This window comes from Lissotriton vulgaris, chromosome 11, assembly GCF_964263255.1.
Source record: "Lissotriton vulgaris chromosome 11, aLisVul1.2, whole genome shotgun sequence".
Taxonomy (NCBI): domain Eukaryota; kingdom Metazoa; phylum Chordata; class Amphibia; order Caudata; family Salamandridae; genus Lissotriton; species Lissotriton vulgaris.
This window is the reverse complement of record NC_141699.1, coordinates 426,593,837-426,614,024: the sequence shown is the minus strand read 5'-3', so window position 1 is coordinate 426,614,024 and position 20,188 is coordinate 426,593,837. Positions and strand designations below refer to the sequence as shown.

Genomic DNA, 20,188 nt, shown 5'->3' with positions numbered 1-20,188 from the left:
CATTAAAAAGTGGAAATTGGACATGCAAGTGGTTGTGTTAGTTTGAACCAAATTGTCCTAAACAAAAAAATAACAAAGGTCGACATGTTTCTGCCTTAAATGAGCCAATAGTTGGGTAGTGGGAGTTCGAATAGGGGCTTTCTGTCTAGTGGTAGGCCTTGTGCGAGGGGGGGTACTTTTCCCCATAATTATTTTCTATCTAGGCCTACCAGATCCTACAGCAATACCAACTGATAGAAATAAGTCAATGGGCTACAACGAACAAACACCCCATTAATTTCCAATTAACATAAAAACCAAGAACTTTACACTCTTTTGCCCCCGGAGTCGCAACACAGTCCAGTAATGCTTAATAGGAGCAAATATTCATACAAGAGTACTCACAACGAGCTGCTAAAAGGGGGCTGGCCCAGCCCAGCCTCGATTAGTCTCAGACGGGCCCACCCTTGGCCCGGGCTTTTCCTGCGATGCGCAAGACCTGTGTCCCTTTGACCGCCTCCTTGGCACTCAAAAATGCGGTGCGCGGCTTGCGTGCAGCAAGGAATCTTGGGGGATGTAGTTCCCTGGCAGCTGCGGTTCACTAGAGCAGCCCACCAGCGCTCCTGTGTGCCCAGGGATGTGGAATTCCTATAGCCCGATGCCCAGGACATATTGTTTGGGGTCAAGGGCAACAGGTTTTAATGTGTATTTTGTCCTTGGGACAAGTAGGCCTAACCCCCTGCAGCACAAACCCTTTGGCTGCCAGTTTGCAGTACCACATTAAGGATCAGGGAAGGGTATTGCCTGTGGTTAAGTTAATATTTGTGTGCATATGTTAATGCTGTTCAAACTTGTATTTATGGTTCATTAATTGAAAGCCTTTGTTAGTAGGGTGAGCGCTCTAAGTAAATGTACGTTCTGACTGCACTACTGACAGTGGTTCCAGTAAGAAAATGTGTACACACGGTAGTTTAGCAACATGAGGCTATGCATGATGCTCACAGAATGCTCTCTGATTAGATGCAAATATTTGCAGAAGCTTAAAAGTAAGATTAATGTTTCGTTGCTTTCAATATAAAATGTTCCTAAAAAAGGAAAGTAGGGAAAAAAGCATTTTGTTAAACTACTGTAAAATTTCAGGTGCCAGGGCGCTAGGTGGCGCATTTGTGGAATGGCCGCAGATCTGTAAGGCTCCCGCAGTCCAGAACGATATCCTCAAGTTATCCTGTGTTCTCGTCCTCAACAACGACTTATATCCACGATTGCTGAAGTGCTACTGAAGTGGTTGGTGCGGCGATCTCCCCACTCCCACGACTGCCGGGCTCCGATTGACTGCTGCCCAACACCGGCGGTGAGAGCTGTCCTGCGGCTTGGAGCTTGGATACGGGGCTCGCACGAGGGGACAAGGCTGTGCTGCTGCCCTGACCGGGGCTACTGGAGACCGGGTTGCTGTGAGTGCGTCGGATAGCCAGGGAGTCGCCTGGCTGCTGTATCTGCAGTGTGGGTAGACGGCAGGAGGATATACCGTCTGCTCGTGATCTGCCGGGTGTGTGGTGAATATCTTTGAAAGCCCCGATCTTCCAGGCAAAATGGCGGCGGCCATTTTGCGACATTGACTTTCTCAGTCCAAGGAGGTGCCTGGTGCTGCCTGTGATCTGTCTGCGTGCGCAACCCCCCGGGGCCCTGAGGGGGCTGGAGAATTGGGGTGTTATTCTCTTCTACGGATATTGGACGCTGGTGAGATCTGCTCCCAGGGGTTGCCACTTGCGTCATCTACTGCCCTTTCCTCGGGCCGGCGCTGCTGCGGAGTGGAGCGACATACGCACAGGCTGTGCAGTTGTGACCTGTATTTTTTGGTGTCTGGAGATTTTTGTGGGACATATTACCGACCTGCTGCAGCAGGAGACTTGGAGGGCGCCTGGTGGTAGACAGCTATCATTAGTGCCATCGCCCTGACTGCCTGGTTGCTGTCTGTGCCTGTGTATCCCGGCGTTCTGCCTCCATCACGCGGGAAGCCTACCGGGGCAACTGTGGAAGTGTTGTGGCCGTTGGTGGGTTGCTGTTACTGCCATATTTGCACCGGGTGGCGCAGTGTGATACGACATGGGCAAGTTAGATGCCAGTCAGCCACGGCTCACATTTGAGTCCAAGAGGGGAACTAAACAAGGGCCTGCGACACTGTAGGGCGGAGTGCAGGAGATGGCAGGAAGCAGTGCCTCTAATTCAGCCACGGATATGCAAACTATGCTTACCGAGATGCAGCAGGGTTTCGCCACAGTGGTTGACAAGTTGGACACCCTCTCCAGCCGCATAGACACTATGGCCTGTAGGCTTGGCACACATGACACCGGCATTAAAGAGGCGGAGCAAAGAATTTCTGACACAGAAGATGTTACGGTACAACTACGAAATGCTGTTGTACAGATGGATAAGCTCATGCGCATTATAGATGCTAAAAATGAGGACATTGAAGCCCGCAGCAGGCGCAACAACGTACGCATACTGGGAGTGCCGGAGAGTACCAATACTGGTAGGATGGAACTATATGTCGAGCAGTTGCTGATGGCGATCACGGCTGAGGGAATGCTTTCCCCACAATTTATAGTGGAGAGGGCCCATCGGTCATTAGGTCCCAGACTGCCACCTGGTGCCACCCCTAGGCCTATTATTGCCCATCTCCTCAACTATCGAGATCGGGATGTGGTTTTGAAGGTGGCCAGGGAGAAGAAGCAACTTGCCTTTGAGGGCATCACGTTCACCATCTTCCCTGACTTCACCGCGCGGGTGCAAGAAGAGGAGGAAGTTCAACAGCGTCAAACAAAATCTCCGGCAGGCGCAGGTGGACTATGCACTACTCTATCCTGCGAGGCTCCGAGTGACGCATCAGGGAAAACAAATCATACACACCTCCCCACAATCCGTTGAAAAGTTTCTGAAGATGCTACGGCGGCGAAACGTACATGATAAGGAGCGGGAAGAAGATGGTGCGGCGCCCCTTTCCGATGTGGAATGATCTGCGACGGCACGATGCGTCATGAGCAGTTTGAACAGGGGATCCTGCTTGACTGGTGGCCATCAGGTTGTATCCTGCTTTTATCGTGCTTACCTGCATGGCTGCCCCTGTTCGGACTCTCCTGGATTGGTCTATAGGTATTATTGTTTCCCTATTTCATACTTGCAATGAGACTTTGGTTAACACATTACAGACCTATTCCGGACACCCCTGTCTCTTGCTGGAGGCTGGCTACATGATTGGTCTTCAGCTTGGGGATAGGGTTCCAGTGTGCCACCTGGGAGTCTGTGTCCCAATGGGAATACCCCTATTGCAATTTATAATGTTTGTCTGTTGGTGGGGAGGGGGTTGGGATGGTATTATGCTGGAATGCTTGGGATGCTTCAGTGGGAGGGGGCGGGGGAACAGGGGGGGGGTGTGCAAGGCATATCTGGATGATCATTGTGCGATGGGTGTGAGTGTGGTTTTGATGGCTGCGATGATCAAAGGTTATTGCGATGTTGTAGTATTACACAGGTTTCCAACGTGATTATGGCAAAAACAGGATCTGAATCGACGATTCGTATATTGTCTTGGAATATCAGAGGACTTAGGGACGCTAGGAAATGTAGACAGATATTGGCATATGTAGATAGACATCATATTTAGATTTTACTATTGCAAGAGACGCCTATACACCCGCACGCTTGTATCGCTTTCGCTAGCAGATGGGTCTCTGTCAGATTGTTTTCCTCCTTTTCATCCTATGCTAGGGGAACAGAGATACTGATCAAAAAAGATGTACCATGTACCCCTCTTGGACAGCTGTTAGACCCTTCTGGGCGTTATACTCTTCTGTGGGGTAGACTGGGTCATGTGACTGTAACCTTTGTCAACTGTTATGGACCAAATGTGGATCTGCCTGAGTTCCATACTGTACTGTGGGGTAAGATTGTGGATATCGGATCCTCGCACATTATTTGGGGAGGGGATTTCAATGTGACGCTTAACCCTGTCCTGGATAGGGCGGACGGAGGTTCCCAATATAATAGGAAAGCACAGGAGGCGTTGCAGGACATTATGGAGGAGGGAGAACTGGTGGACGGCTGGAGATACCTACACCCTGAGAAGCGGGAGGGTACTCATTACACATCTTACTCGGGTACCTGGGCGCGGATGGATTACTGCCTATTGTCTAAGGGGTTGGTTCCTGGGCTGGTTGGGGTGACACATTTGGCTAGAACCTACTCTGATCATTGTCCTGTGATGGTCACCTTGCAGGTACCTGGGTATGATAGGCCTCGGCAGCCGTGGCGTTTGCAGCCCACTTGGATGCTGTCTTTCGGGAAGAGCTAGGACAGAAGATCAAGGACTTCTTCCTGCGCAATAAAGGTTCAGTGGACAATGTAGAGGTTATCTGGGAGGCCTTTAAGGTCACGGTTTGTGGTTACTGTATAGCCAAAAGTGGTGGGGCGTTACAAGATATACAGAGGACACTATGTCATTTGGAGAATGACCTACGGCAATTGGAACGGAGTGTGCAAGGTGGCACTATGGGGCGGGCACAAAATGACTTCAGGGTCAAGTTATCGGAGTATGAGGAGGAAGCTGTGCGGGAAACCAAATTCCGGGGTCGTTATTGGGTGGCTCGCAAATATGGCGAAGGCGAGAGACCTGGGAAGGCTCTGTCTGGGGTTACACGTCATCAGCGAGACAGTACAAACATATTGGAAATCAATGGCCCAGGGGGGAGGTATGCCGAGATAATGCTAGGATCCTAGATGTTTTTACTTTACACACATCTCTACACCATGTGCAGTCTAGGTGTCGTAGACTTAGATGACTTTATGGGAGAGCTCGCTCTGTGCTGGCTGAGTGATGTTCACAGATCCTTTCTGAACGCTCCCCTAGAGCTGGACGAGATACGCGAAGCAATAATGTCCCTCAAGAATTGTAAGGCGCCAGGGCTAGATGGGTTGCCAGCAGAATTTTATAAATGTTACATAGACATTATGGCCCCGGTGTTGCACGAGGTCTTTGAAGAATCACTGGAGGCAGGCATGCTTCCTCCATCCATGCGCGAAGTAGTGATTACCTCACTGTTGAAACCGGACAAAAAACCCGAAATCTGTGACTCATACCGTCCCTTGTACTTGATGAATTGTGATGTAAAGATTTTGGCTAAAGTGCCGGCGAACAGGCTGTCATTACTAATGACCAAAATAATTCTTCCAGATCAATCGGGCTTTGTTCCAGGTAGGGCCACCACTCACAATTTGCGTACTCTTTTTTTCCCTTATCCAAACAGTAGCTCCCGAGTTTCCAGTGGATGCTGTGTCTCGATGCCTCCAAGGCATTCGATTCTGTGGAATGGAGCTTCCTTTTTACTGTACTGCAAAAAATGGGGTTTCCGGGAGTTTACCTTGCTTGGCTGAAATTGTTGTACACTCAGCCTTCTGCTAAAGTATTAATCAATGGTTGTCTTTCCTCATCGGTGTCTATAACGAGGGACACTCGTCAGGGGTGTCCTCTATCCCCCCTCCTTTTTGCGATTGTGACAGAACCGTTGGCGTGTAGGCTCCGCCAGATCCATCGTGAGAGTGCCTTTTAGCGCCAAATTTCTGTATCGCTATATGCTGACGACGTAACTTTATATGTTAAAGACCCTCAGCACAACCTAAATACCTTGTCACGCGAATTCTTAGTTTTGGTAGAATGTCTGAGATTACCATAAATTGGGTTAAGTCCCTATTCTTCCCACTTACCCCTGCTGTCACGGAATTTCCTCTGGACTTCCCTTTGGAGTGGTGCCAGTCGGACTTGCGGTACTTGGGTATTCAGGTGTCCAAAGACCGAGAGGAAACATTACGGTTGAATTATGGCACTGCTATTACGAAGCTGACGTCCACGGTGTCCCGTTGGATATCCTTGCCACTTTTAATGGCCGGAAGGGCCGCACTCATCAAAATGGTGATATTGCCCCGTTTTTTGTATCTTTTTCTTAATATCCTGTATTACCCGGGAGCTTTTTTTTTTCAAAACGTTGCGATCAGAGTTGATCCGTTTGGTCTGGGGCGGGAGGCAACCAAGGTTGAAATGGGAGGTCATGGCCCAGCCCTGTGATAAAGGGGGCTTCGACATTCCGGACTTTGAGGTTTATTATATGATCGCTCAGGTGCACTACGCATACCACTGGATGGCACCTACACCGTTTATGCTACAACTAGCTGTAGAGGACTGAATCGCTCAACGGTATCGTGTACGATTGATGCCTGGCGGCATATTGCTCGCACCTTACAAGCTCCAATGTTGTATGCCCCACGCCTGCCACTTACTTACTATCCGAACCTGGAGCACTTACGGGAAGTTGGTTTCCAAAATATGTGCAAAAGGGTGCAAGTTGGTACATGGAGGGAATCTGTTTTTGGACTGAGCGTTTCGCTCCAAGGATCTGTTCTTTAAGGCCACTACACCCACATCACTGGAGGTTTTTTATTATGTGCGATTGCGTCAAGGCATGCGAACCATTCCGCCGAAGTTCCCTCCGGAGCCTGATGGCCTGGCTCCTCTGGTTGCTCTTCTACACTCCATGGAAGGCACGCATTTAGTGTCTGGTTTGTACAACACTATTAGGACCCAGCGTCAAAGGAAAGATAGTTCGACAAGGTTGCATTGGAGCACAGACTTGGGTATGGATATCACAGCCGAGCAATGGCAGTACTGCTGTGAATTAACAAATACTATCTCAGCTAGTTGCAGATTTAAAGTTATTCACTATAAATTTTTATAGCGGGTCTATTATACTCCTGCAAGGAAGTTTAGGTTCCAGCTCTCCGATAATGATCTGTGCGAGAGATGTCAGAGTCCTGGCGCTGGTTTTTACCACTTGGCCTGGGAATGCTCTGCTGTGGGGCAATACTGGTCGCAAATCCATGCGGCACTGGAGGCTATGCTAGGTATTTTCATTTGATAGAGCCCCCTTACTCATGTTATTGGGTCATACTGCGTTTATTCCTAAATGCAATAGGAAATTCCTTAACATTGCTTTGCTATTGGCAAAACGGAGGCTGGCATGTCGCTGGGGGAGGGGGGAGAGCCCCTAAATGTAAGAAATGGCTGCAGGACATTACATATTGTCAGGAACAGGCTGCCATCTATGCAGAGACACAGCCGTTGGCGTCTAGGCCCAAGGACATATGGGGGCCCCTGCAGACTTATCTCCTATGCTTGGCGGCTGACAGCCCCGAGTCAGAGGCTACAAGTACCGCCCCAAACACAGCTGTAGGGGGATGCCTGTCTGATGGGAGAGGAGCTTCTCTCATAGTTTAAAGTTTTGGGGAATGGGGGATAACTGAACTGCATGATAATGTACCCAGCGAAAAAATGGATAACTGCTTATGTTTACTCTACGTTTCTATCTGGTCTGTATCGTATTTTTTGCCTATACTCTGCCAATGGCATTTGACCTGTGACTCTCTCATTACTACATGTATCACTTGCTACTGAATTGATCACTGCCAATTGTAACTTTCTCCTGAACTGCTCGCACACTGTATGTTGTGTTTGGTTGGTTATGCAATTCGAAAACAATAAAAAATAAAATGATTAAAAAAAATTCAGGTACCATTTCTTTGCAGCATCATTTAGTAAAATGTGTTGATGCATGCTAGTATTTCCCAAAGATATTCATATTGGAAAATGTGTAACCAGTTTCAATAAGATTATGGGAAACAAAAATAAACAAGCCTTGGAAAAGCCAGTAGGTCTGACATTGGTGGTCAGCTTTTTAGTTTTGGCAATGCGTGACTTGTTTTGGCTTGGCTTTTGTAAAACCTTATTGATGTGAGAGCTGCCGGGCCCACACCATTATAACAAACATTGGCAGATGCAAAAATTGTTGTTGGTCTCAAAAAAGCACACACTGCCACATTAGTTACTGGCACTGAACAAATCTACTTTTTGTACAGATATGCTCCTTGTGAACGATCAGAATGCTGTCACACAGTGAAGCCAGCCAATTCTGAGAGAGAGAATTTTAATAAACACAAAAGGTCATAGTTAACGCCAGACCAAATTAGGGGCCCAATTATTAAAGAAAGTCTCAAAAGTGCACCTTTGGTATATGGCTTTCGTGAATTCACAAGAATTTACATTAAAGGGCAAGAAATTGTACTTCTACAAAATATTTGTGAACTGCATTTTAGCATGAGCAAATATGCATGTATTGATTTGCTCATGTGAAAACCTGGATGTTTGAAAGTTCATTTTCCCTCCAACTACTTTTTTCCCAAGTCTGAAAGAAGATTTACGTCTGCCACGACGGAGTAAATTTCCATAATTTCTCAGTATGGAGATGATTTGTTGAAAACCCTTAAAACATGCAAGTTAGTAGGTTTGCATAGACTCAAAAGGGCATTACAACCCTGGAACTACTGCTTACCACCATCATCAGTCCCAGTATGCAGATCTCGGAAACGTGGCAACATGAAATGATTACTAGTATTCAAACACTATGGTATATGCCCTGGTATAATCAGAGAGGCTATATAAGAGCTCTTATATATTGAGATTGCTGCCATAATTTGTGGCAGCACTACATGGCACCAAAGGGACAAGTGGATGTTGTTACAGGACAAGTAGATTTATGAACCAACCTGCCCCATGGACAAGTAGATATTTTAATAAATTCCACACCCCTGCTGCCCCCTTGGCAGTATCAGCAGGGATGAATCCAGCACACCAGCAGTCAGGATGTATGGGCTCCCACAGTGCGCAAGACCTGTGTCCCTTTTGAAGGCCTCCTTGACGCTCAAAAATGTGGTGCGCGGCGTGCATGCCGCAAGGAATCTTGGGGGATGTAGTCCCCTGGCAGCGGCGGTTCATTAGAGCGGCCTACCAGCGCTCATGTGTGCCCCCGTGGCAGTATCAGCAGGGATGAATCCAGCAGACCAGCAGTCAGGATGTATGGGCTCAGTCCAAACACATGAGTGGCACCTGATGGAGCAATAGTGGGTGCAGCAGTGGATTGGCCCTCATCAATCCAAGACATACCCAGAGGAAAAAAGGGAAGGAAGTCACTGTAGTTGTGTAAAACTAACCACCATATATTTCTACATTACTTTTAGACTAAATCTACTGATATAATATATTTATAAAGAACAATAGAAATGGAACTGCCAATAGCAGAAGAACTATGATGAGGTGACACTGAAGAAGTGTTTTATGTGCCTACATAACACTACCGCATATAATTTGACTATGCCATGCCAATTCTTATTGTACTGATATTATTTAAAGATTAGCAGTCAAGTAAAAAGATTTGGAAATACACTGGAAACAGCAAGAGGTGATATTTATTGAAGAAGCAATTAATATATTCACTCAATAAATGCTAATGTGGTGCAATTTGTATTAATTTTATGCAACTATACCAGATCAAAGTTAATAAGACCAATGTGAAACTATATACTTGGAAAATTAATCCATTAGTTCAGAACAAACTTTACGTAATCTTAACCAACAATGTGAGAAGAGTACTATTATTCATTGACAAGAATGCTCAATTAGGAATAATACTTATGTATTAATACCATTAACAGACTGAGCAAATCTAACTTACATGAGGATTTGAACTAAGCTGCTCCAGATTTCCCACGATATATTTAGATGAGCTGTATTGTTCTGCCTGGCACTTATTTTCAAATACAGCAGTGTGAAAACATGGCAACCGTTTCTGGGACATTTCTATTTCAAAATAGACCGAGATAATGTGCAGAACTACTGAAACAAACCACCACATTCCGATATTCACAAGTACAGAGCTAAGAAGATTCATCCAGAACTATTAAGCTATCAACGGGGCTTTTTACACCTAAAGCAGGAGAGATGAGCATTATAAAATTACATGGGGAATGCTCACCATGCGCCCCCGTCTTTGTTTTTGTTACCGATTTTGTTTATACAAGTGAAAACCTTGAATAATATAAATTTCCCAGACAGATACGTGACCCTGCTTAGTGAGAAAGTATACATTCGTTATGTGAAAATCACGTTACCTTATGGCTTCTAAACTCACTTAAATAATTAATTGCCAGTACTTGAAAGCTGATGATACGCACACATTAAAATTACCTCTCAAGTTTCAACGTGCTTTCACGGTTAGAAACAGGCGCTCGAAAACCAACGTGGGATAATTATAGTTTAATGCTTATTTAAATCAACAGGCCGTTCACGGCTTGCAGTATTTCAAATTCGGAAAGTTTTCTTTTTTTCAAAAAGCAATAACATATTAATTATTCCAATTTAGTTTGTAGGCTCGAGAAAGCCTCCAGTTTTGTAGACCAAGAGTGAAACGTGTTAAGTACAAGCAAGTGCATAACACAAGCAAGATAGTATTTTAAGTGGCAGATGTAATTTAGTGCCTGTCTACTCAACCCTTGGTCTCTTCTTTAGAAGAAAAATCAATCACTGCTTCTTAACGAAGGTACTCTTCAATTTCTATGACCATCCAATCTTTGTCTACTCTGTCATAAAAACAATGCATTCTCAACATGTCCATTCCATTCTTGGTCTTCTTGTTATAACCTAAAAATGCAGCACTGCCATTAAACCATACCTACCAAGCAGCCTGACCAAGCAAGTAAGTCAACGAAGCAAAGGCTGCAACTCCCTCAATGAATATTTATTAAATGAAAAGTTGGAACTAAAAACATGGTAATTAGTGTACATGTATGTATCTGGCAAACCTAGCTGCATTCTGCAGCTTGTATTTGTTTATTGTAGAAATGAACTTTTGTAAATATTCAAACATTTGGTATTTACAACTGAAGTCAATGTTGTTTTCCATTACAAACAATGATTTCATTGGCTTAGTATGCCGCAGCTTGCTACATACAATACGAAAGTTGTATTTTTATTTTAGTCTTTCTGCCTTCCGGAATTTATGTTTACATCAGAACAGACACGTGCATACAAATTGCAATAACCCTGTCTAAAAAAGAGAAAAGAGCTGCGAAATTCTGAAAGGGAGGACTTGTGAGGTAAGTTGGGAGTACTAAATATTTCTATAACTCAGGCGCACGTGCGCTGCATCAAATCTTGACTTCATGTATAATGTATTTTTTTCACAACCACAACTTTAAAATTATTTTTCAAAAAAATTAAAAAAAAAAGGCAAAAGGTTATCTATATCCCCCAGGAAGACTCTTGCAAGCAAGAACGACGGCCAAAACCGGCGGTTGCAGTAAGTAGTTTTATTGGTAAATTGTTGCGTAAGCTTAATGTCTCGTATACCCGATAACTAAGTCTGATAAACTAGAATTCGTTACTTTGAATTTCTAAATAAATTTGTGATATAAACGCTGAAAACAGATTTCAAAATGGGAAGGCTTAACCGGTATCACGTAAGTAGCTCATTAATAATTCCATCCTACGACTCTAAACAACAGTAACTCGCCTAAAGGAGGATGCGGAAATATAAGGGCAAAAACTGGTATTCAGCACTGTACTTTTAGACACAGGAGGCGAATATTAGTGAACTCGATCAGCCCTAGTCGCTTCATTCCCGTCCCAACTACTAGCAACACCTCGCGTATGCGCAATAAACCATCCTCGTGCAACACAGTACGCCCTTGCACTGGTGGCTCCCCTCTTATCAGAATAATTACTCCTACCTCTCAGCCCAACACATTGCATACTGATGCCCTTTAAGATCTCTCCACTGCCTATTGCGCAGATAAAATGAACACCTCTCTGATACTTACAGCGGTCCCTGAATTCAGCCTAACATCCATTGTCCGTTATAAGTATTTTTTTAACGGATGACATGTGTAGGTAACTTCAGTTCTTCCGGGTCGCATGACAGCCCTTCCCATTTGAGAGACATATTCTGGGAGTAGGCGGAGCTCGACATTTATAACATGACATAGGATTGGATCATTGTGGATGTCTAAGCTAATCGTAGGGAGCGGTACAGAATTCAGAAGTGTCATTGGCTCTGATGTTCGCGCGTGCTAGTATGGTGTATAAACACCAGCCGAAACCGTTTTCCTCTGCTTGGTAAGTATAATGAAGGTTGTGAATGGCAGGGTTTACCAGACTAATGTCGAATTGTTGACCGGGTGGTACGCTTCTGTGGGGGCGAGTGCCAGACGGCAGTCAGCTTGGCAGTCCTTCGAATTGCTCTTCTCGATTCTAGGTGGGAGAAGGGGCCAGGCAGCTAATGTGTAGCAGTTAGCATAGGTTCGCCCTGGGTAATTGAGAAAGAATGAGCGCCACCCAGTCTCGTAGTATTTAAGGTTGGACTTCGGTTGTTTTGTGACTTCCCGCTTTCAAGTCTTCCACCTGTACGTTTCTGTGCATGAGGTCTGGTTAGAAACGGATACGTTCATGCGATCAGTTGAAGGAAGCAACGATGGGGAATAAAACAAGCATTGGTGAATGAAATGGGTTTCGCCTTTGTGATTAATATATATATATATATATATCGAAGCTACTACCTTCTTGTCTTGCAAAAGAAGAGACGGCACTCTCGGGAGGAGGATCAAGGTTTTATTTCGGACCCTCCGAGCACCAGACGCGTTTCGGCTACTGCCTTTGCCACTGACAAAGGCAGTAGCCGAAACGCGTCTGGTGCTCAGAGGGTCTGAAATAAAACCTTGATCCTCCTCCTGAGAGTGCTGTCTTTTCTTTTGCAAGACAAGAAGGTAGTAGCTTCAATAATAGCGGGGCACGCCCCCCGCAAACAAGCACCCGTGCTTGAGTGCATGGTCCGGCGTGACAAGGAAGCAGCGATATATATATATCACAAAAAAATGGCGAAATGAACCAGCGCCACTTTCAAAAGGCGGGCCACAGCGGGGTTCGCCTTACCCCCGTAAATCCAGTAAAGAAGTTGTCACCAGTATCCATAAGACAACAAGCTGAGGCCCAGTTGGATTCAAGGTGAGTTTTTAATGGCAGAAAACACCCAACGTGTTTCGCAGCCGCAGCCGCTTGATCACTCGTGATCAAGCGGCTGCGAAACGCGTTGGGTGTTTTCTGCCATTAAAACCTCACCTTGAATGCAACTGGGCCTCAGCTTGTTGTCTTATGGATACTGGTGACAACTTCTTTACTGGATATATATATATATATATATATATATATATATATATATATATATATATATATATATATGTTTGTGTGTAAGTTTTAGCTTGGTGAGCAGTTGTGCAATACAAGTTAAAGAAACTCCGTAAAAGTGTTCTGACTTGTTTTTGAGAAAGCAATATATTGTGCAGTAACTGGTAATATAATGCATTCCTGCACTTTCGGGTGATGGCAATATATAAAGGTGACCCTAAAATAAAATTGTAAAAAGCATATTTTAAATGGGGAGGCGATTAGTTACTTGTGTGCTTGTATGGAGTAACTGGTTCTAATATGAAGTGTTCCTGTACCTTTGTGGGATGTTGGTACTATATCAAAGGGCCCCAAAAATTGATTACATTTAAAAAATGTTACATAGCAGACTGTAACGTTTTTTTTTTTAATTAATTTGAATTTATAGTTCATATTTTCTCACTGACTAACAAATTGCAAAGGTTGTGGTTTTGTTATAGATTGCATTACAGCTTCATACTTTAAATGGATAGTACTGAATGCTTTTCCTATGCTATATAAATACAAACCTTCTTTCCTCTTCTATCCTTCCGATTACAAATAACTGACCAACATATCAACCACTTAAAATTTACTTGCATGTTTCACTATACTAATTCAACACTAATCCTCTATGGGTCCCGGAGCAGCGTGCTACTCGCCGAAAAAGCGCTATACAAATGCAATTACAATACAATTAATATCTTTTTTGCAAGGAATGGTGGATGTTCTTCTCGATTTAGAATACTGAATGTGATCTATTAAATGTGCACGATGAATCTAAGTAATGGACTGTTTTCTTGAACTAAAAGAAAATATAATAAAGATTTAAAATAAAAGTATGTGTCCGTCTCGTATGTAGCTGTTTCTGTATATATGAAGTAGTATGTCTTTTTTTGTTTGAATGCACATCTGTCTACAGGAACATAGCCAATGAGATAAAGGGATGCAAATAGTCGCAAATGTACGGAGAACATACACCATGGTATATGTACACAAGAAATATAACAAGACAGACTGCTGCGCAGAATTAGCACAGTCAGTAGGCTCTGGTATTTCTACTGCATGTTTGTGCCTGGAGGATATGATGGAGAGCATTTGACCGGCTGTGCAACATGGCTTACAGTAAAAGAAAACAAGCATTGGCAAAGCCCATGGATTTCGCCTATGTGAAATCTGTTGACTTCATTAAAGTGTTTTTTACATGGTGACACATGGCTTCAAGTAAAAAAGAAAAGCAGTATTGCGCGGCCAGCATTGACTGCCTCACAGCACTTATTTTGTTGTTTGTTTAAGCCATGTTGCACAGCAGCTCAACTGAGGAGCATGGAAAAAAAGTTGACAAAGCCATGGATATTGTGTAGGCGAAACCTATTGGCTTTGCCTATGCTTGTTCGTGGTTAGCAGTTTTATATTTGCTTGGATGAAAAAGACAGCGTAAAATAAAAATTGGACTTCCAGCAGGGTGGAGTCAGCCTTTCATCATTCTCATGTTGACAATCACTTACAATGAAAACTCTCATAAAACAACTAAAATCAAATACCAGACAGAAGCAAGCAAATGCAATTAAGCAGCCCATGCATGCCTGATTGACCCTTTTAAGTAGCGATGCGCATTAAAACATGATCTTTTGTTTTATCGTCTATAAGTAATGGTTACGCTTAGTGTCTTGTTTAGAATATCGCAAGAAAGCGAAATCTGTAATAAATTGGACTGAGCACGTAAAATGGAAGCGTGGTAACAACTAAGAAATTGCACGACACAGCAGTATACCATGGGTTTAGATGGCTTTTGTGCAGCAGGTGGAGTGGACAGAGTCAGACACGCAGGTATTAAACGCCGTCTTTTTTGTTTTTTAACCCGTTTTCTTGCGTTTATCGAGCAGCACATTGACAGTAACTATTTGTTTCATTAGGTTTTTCTTCATGTGTACAAGTTTTACATGCAGGTGAGCCGCATTGTTTTCATCTTTTGGGAAACGTACATGTAGCATTTGTTGACACTGAGCAGCATGCATTTATAGAAACTATCTTTCTCCTCACAGATGCAAACTTGACTAAAGGACAGGTAACATACAAAATTTCATTTCATTCAGCTCACATAGCATAATAAGATACTTCTTGAATGAGTCCCTTTAAACTTCAATTTTTTTTTTTTGGTCTTCCAGAAATTGTTTGGCTAAATAGGAGCTACTACACGCAGGTTACACTTTTGCTTTCATTTATTAGGTAAGCCATGACTTATAATACATAGGGTAATAAGTACTTATACATTGTGATAAACTGATACGCATTAGCCTCCTTGTTTTCTTTTTCTTTTTCAGACCCCCGACGAAGGGGCTATTGCCCCGAAATGCATTGGGTTTTTTCTTTTGTATTGTTTTGTGTTTACTCTACACTGAACCTGTGTATTGATAAAATGTTGCTTTTGTTACTCACAATTTAATCATTGGACTATGATGTCTGTAGCATTTATGTTAGAAAATACTAATTGAGGAAAATAATGAGTACATTATATGTTTGATGGTTTTAAAAAAAAGGTTTAAAATAAACTGAATGACATAAATCTTCAAAAAAAACTTTCTTGTAGTGCGTACTAGAGTCCTAGTGACTTCTGACACTAGGCCTTATACATTGTTTGAATTCTATGGGTCACCATGCCAGAAAAATAATCAATGGTTGAGTCTGGGTGCAAAGGCGAGCATGATGGTGCACCGACGTGCTCGCCCCGTGAAGGCTGCCCTGGAGCAGGCTTTGTTCGGCGATAAGACGCTGCAGCAGACACATTGCATGCCAGTAACCTCATCTCACACCCACGAGGAGCTCTTGGTCTATATTGGCTTGTGGTGTAGCGGCTAGAGCTGTGGATGCTGCTGATCCAGCGGGCCTAAAGAAATTCTATCTCATAAGCGTTGCCCTACACCACAATACTCGCCATTATTCATAAATTCATCACTAGGCCCATAAATGACTGAGACAAGAATTGGCCAACTGAATCATGTGACCTAATTAATCTGAACTATTCACAAGACTATTTATATTTATATACAACTGCAGTTTATCATCATCATGTTTATAAATTAATGTCATTTAATTAAGTCACTTAGGCAATGGATTAACTAATGGTAACTAGACTCAAAATAACCAAGACCAGCTTGTCATTTATAAATCTATTTTATTAACTTTATTTTCAAATAAAGAGCATTTTTAATTAATAAATCTCTTATTAGCATTTAATAAGCATCATTTTCTTTTGTAAAGGCACATTAGTCTGTCAGTTTCAAAACAAAATAAGCATGAAAAGTATTTTAGCAGAAAGAATCTCATTCCCTAAACTCTAATTCCCTGACTAAACTAAATGGAACCTAAAAGGAAATGCATAAGTTCAGATTTTTCTTACTTGAGTCAAAAGTCCGTCAGCATCTCACGCTCTGCAGGATTCAAGAACGAGCCAGCAAAGCTCCTCCCAAGGAGCCAAGTTTTATACCTTTTCTCTATCTAAAACTAGCTAAAAGAATACTTTTTAGTGACAATCCGCACGCTCATTGGCTGTCAAAACGTCAGTCCACATGAAGTCATTGCCTTTTCATTCCAAATCGTACTTTTTCCATAAGCCTTTGTCCATTGTCTACAAGTGACATTAGCTTCCGAGGTCCTTTGCAACATTTTATTGAATAACAGTTTGTTGCTTTGTATTTTGTTTACTGAAGATTATGAACGACAAACTCTTTTTTTCATTCTTTGCTGTGCTCGGCTCATCATGACAGGATTCCAAACGTTTTCCAAACACCCTTAAAAGCTAGGCCTCAGGCCTCTTTTTCGAAGCACTAGTATGCAAGGAAACACAAGACACTAATTAATTTGAGTAATGAAAGTCATTCTGTTACCCACCTCCCATTAGTCTATGTTACCTAGCTTTGAGCACGAAAAAGCAACAAACCTTTGCCACATTAAAGACACGACATAGACAAAAGCACATTTAAAAATAAGCACATGCTATTATTTAAACAGCCGCAATTAATGATGACAAAACGAAAAGACAAAATTAGTTTATTATTTTTAAACGAACTGGCAAATGCAACAAGAGCACATAATGTTAACTTCCCACATGTTCATGTAAATGCACATTATTCTAGGTTGAATTAATACAAATCATGCAACACTCATTAATATTATTATTTTATTATGGAAGTTTAACTCAGAGAATGAAAACATAATTAATTTTAAAAACTCGCTTCATCAACTCCCTCATCTGGTGATTTTTAAAATCACCAAACAATTCCCAAAAATTTTACCAACATTTTTATTTTGAAGACATCATATTTTGAACACTCTCTGTGTTAGTATTTCTAAACCCCTGTCTCAGCAGTTTGTCTGGAACTCTCATATTGAGCTCTACGAAACTCTTCCATTTCTATCTCCTTCTCCTGAGCCTTTCTGAGTTTATAGATCCTTCTCTTTTCCCTCACATGCTTCTTTCTCTTGTGAATCATGCAACTATTTTTTAACAAAAGTGTCACTATAACTGATTACTACAGGATAAAGTACTTTGCCAATGATTAAACTGCCAATTTTCCCAAACCATTTCCCAATTGCCTCAAACCTTTTGCTCAGACGTTCAGAAAAATTGTCGCTTTCCATGGGTTCTATTTCTGAGTGAAATTCAGTGATATTTTTAATAAGAATCTCTATATTCTGGATTTTGTCTGGGATATAAGTACAGCAATGCTGAAAATGCAAAATCCCACAAACTCCTCCTTCTTTTGCTAGCAGAATGTCTAAAGCAAGACGGTTCTGCATAACCATACTTCTGGTAGCGACAAGTTCAGTATTAACTCATTGAAAACCACTTGCCGTGTCTGTGGACAATCTGTCTACAATCGTGGAAACCTTTCTGATTTTAATTGCATTCAGGGTTATTTCCACCATAGGAATTATTGCACCAAATAAGTCACCGATAATTTCTGAAAAACTCTCCCTCTTGTACCTGTTCAGGTGTTTGCTAATTTCGAATGAACCTTCTGCATTTCTGTCCACATGAACATTTTTTGGAAAAACCAATCCAAGGTAGCACGTCCCATACCAATGGTCTGGGAGGCTATAGTAGGCCTTGTTCCCACAAACAAAATAAATTCCAGGGAAAATTGGATCTTTGCCACCTTTAAATCCCCATCCCCCTACAATACGATATGTATCCTCACATTGACTAGCACCAACAAAATAATTGTCGTATAATGTGTTGTCTCTTCTAATACAGAATTTTCCACTAACAGGATCATCTATGTGAATAGCAGCATAACTATTTCCACCATTGAGCTTCTCATCCTCAAGCTGCCAAAATTTGGATTTTGTTTGTTTCAGCATCTCATTTCTCTTATAAATCGCCCTTCTCTCCTCAACCAACATGAGAAAAGATCTTTCTTCATCTCTCATTTTGCAAGTTAAATTGTTCTTGTAAGCGTATTCATAGGTAATTTCATTAGTCACCAAAAAGAATTCCCTCATCTGCTTAGCAGGTCTAACTTTGTTTAAGCTATTTACAATTTTCAGGTTAGCAAAAATTTCGTTGTAGCCTGAGTAATAGTACTCCAGACGACCTGTTTGATAGAACAAGCTAGCTATTACACTGCATGTAATGCCATAAGTAAGGGGTAGCATGTTATATTTGGCCCCTTCTGAAACCGAAGCCGGAAGCTTCACACAGACGTAACAATCCTTCACATCCATGACTTTTACATATTCTGACAGAAGTCTTGAAAAAGAATTAGTAGAAAAATCACCAATAGATCTATCTTGGTGGATCTCTGGTTTGTGCTCAATAACTCTATTAGTTTTGCCTGTAACATCATGAACAGCTTGTTTAGATTCAGCTTTGCTTGTCATATTCGCTTTCTAATCCTCTTTGTCTATGCCAAAAGGAAAGATGACTGCCAAAATTAACCAAACCAAAATAATTAGAATCACACAAATAGAAGACATTTGACAACATCTTCTAAAGATAGCACACCTTGAATTGTCAGTATTAGGCATCCTTTTTTTTTTTTACAAACGTTTTACTTAAAACAAAAAGTTAAAAATAGTAAAATATAGTACTATATACACCTCCCCTTTTAATTTTTTTTTTAGTAACCCTCTGACAGCTTTTCTTCGACCTTGCGTCTTATATCAAAGTGTTTTTCCAGCTAACACAATTTCTTCGACCTTGTGTCACCTAACACAATTTCTTCAGCCTTATGCCAAAAATAAACCTCACCCTAAAGAAAATTATTCTTAATCAATGTCACTGGTTTCTTCTAAATCCTCCTGACTACTGCTACTGATTTCCACTACTGGTGGTATTATTAAATAGGTCCACTCAGGGGACTTATACTTCTGATTTGGCCTTAACAGTCTTTTGCCCCTACTGCTAATTACTTCAATTTTCTTTCCAGCTTGACTTTTCTTATCAGAGTCACCTTTTTGACTTGATATCTCGTTAATCTGCTCCTTTGATTTGTTCCCCAATTTGAATTTTAGATGATCTTTTGGCCAATTATCTCATTTTCTTAAGAATTTCTTTTTAGGCTCAGTTTCGTTACACTCAGCTTTCCAAGCCCTTTTTCTGAATTTTCTTATTTCAGACTCTTCATCACTCTCATCCGAATCTGTCTCTGAGATTTCAATTTTATATCTAGGAACTTCTTTACTCGGCAGCTTCACTCCGTTAGGAACATCATCCTTGTAGCTGGTACTTGGTAATTCGTCGTCTTCTTCTTCTGGAATTACTTCTAACTTCCCAGTTTCAGAATTCTTGTTCCTGCTTTCAGAGCTTTCAATCTACTTTTCAATACTTTCCTGATCTTGAATCTCTTTTGACTCAGATTCCTTTTCTGTTTCTTTTTTCCAGAACATTTTCATCATTTTCTGAATCTAGAATCACAATCTCTAGATCTTTTTCATTCAATGCCTGATCCGCACCAGAATCTTCCAGATGTCGACCTTCTTGTCGATCTTCAGAATCTGGATTTTCAGGTTCTTCTTCAGAGTCTGAATCAGTTGTTGTGTCGTCACTATCCTCGTCAGGATTATCAGGAGGTG

At 42.1% G+C, this 20,188-nt stretch overlaps 1 protein-coding gene across 1 annotated transcript in view; it reads right to left on the bottom strand.

Annotated features, from left to right (window-relative positions):
* Positions 1-11,827, bottom strand: part of SLC23A2 (solute carrier family 23 member 2) — a 1,215,437-nt gene extending 1,203,610 nt beyond the window's left edge. The window contains exon 1 of the mRNA XM_086943514.1: positions 11,734-11,827. The gene's annotated coding sequence lies outside the window, so the exon portion shown is untranslated. The remainder of the gene's footprint in view (positions 1-11,733) is intronic.
* Between the last annotated feature and the right edge of the window lie 8,361 nt (positions 11,828-20,188).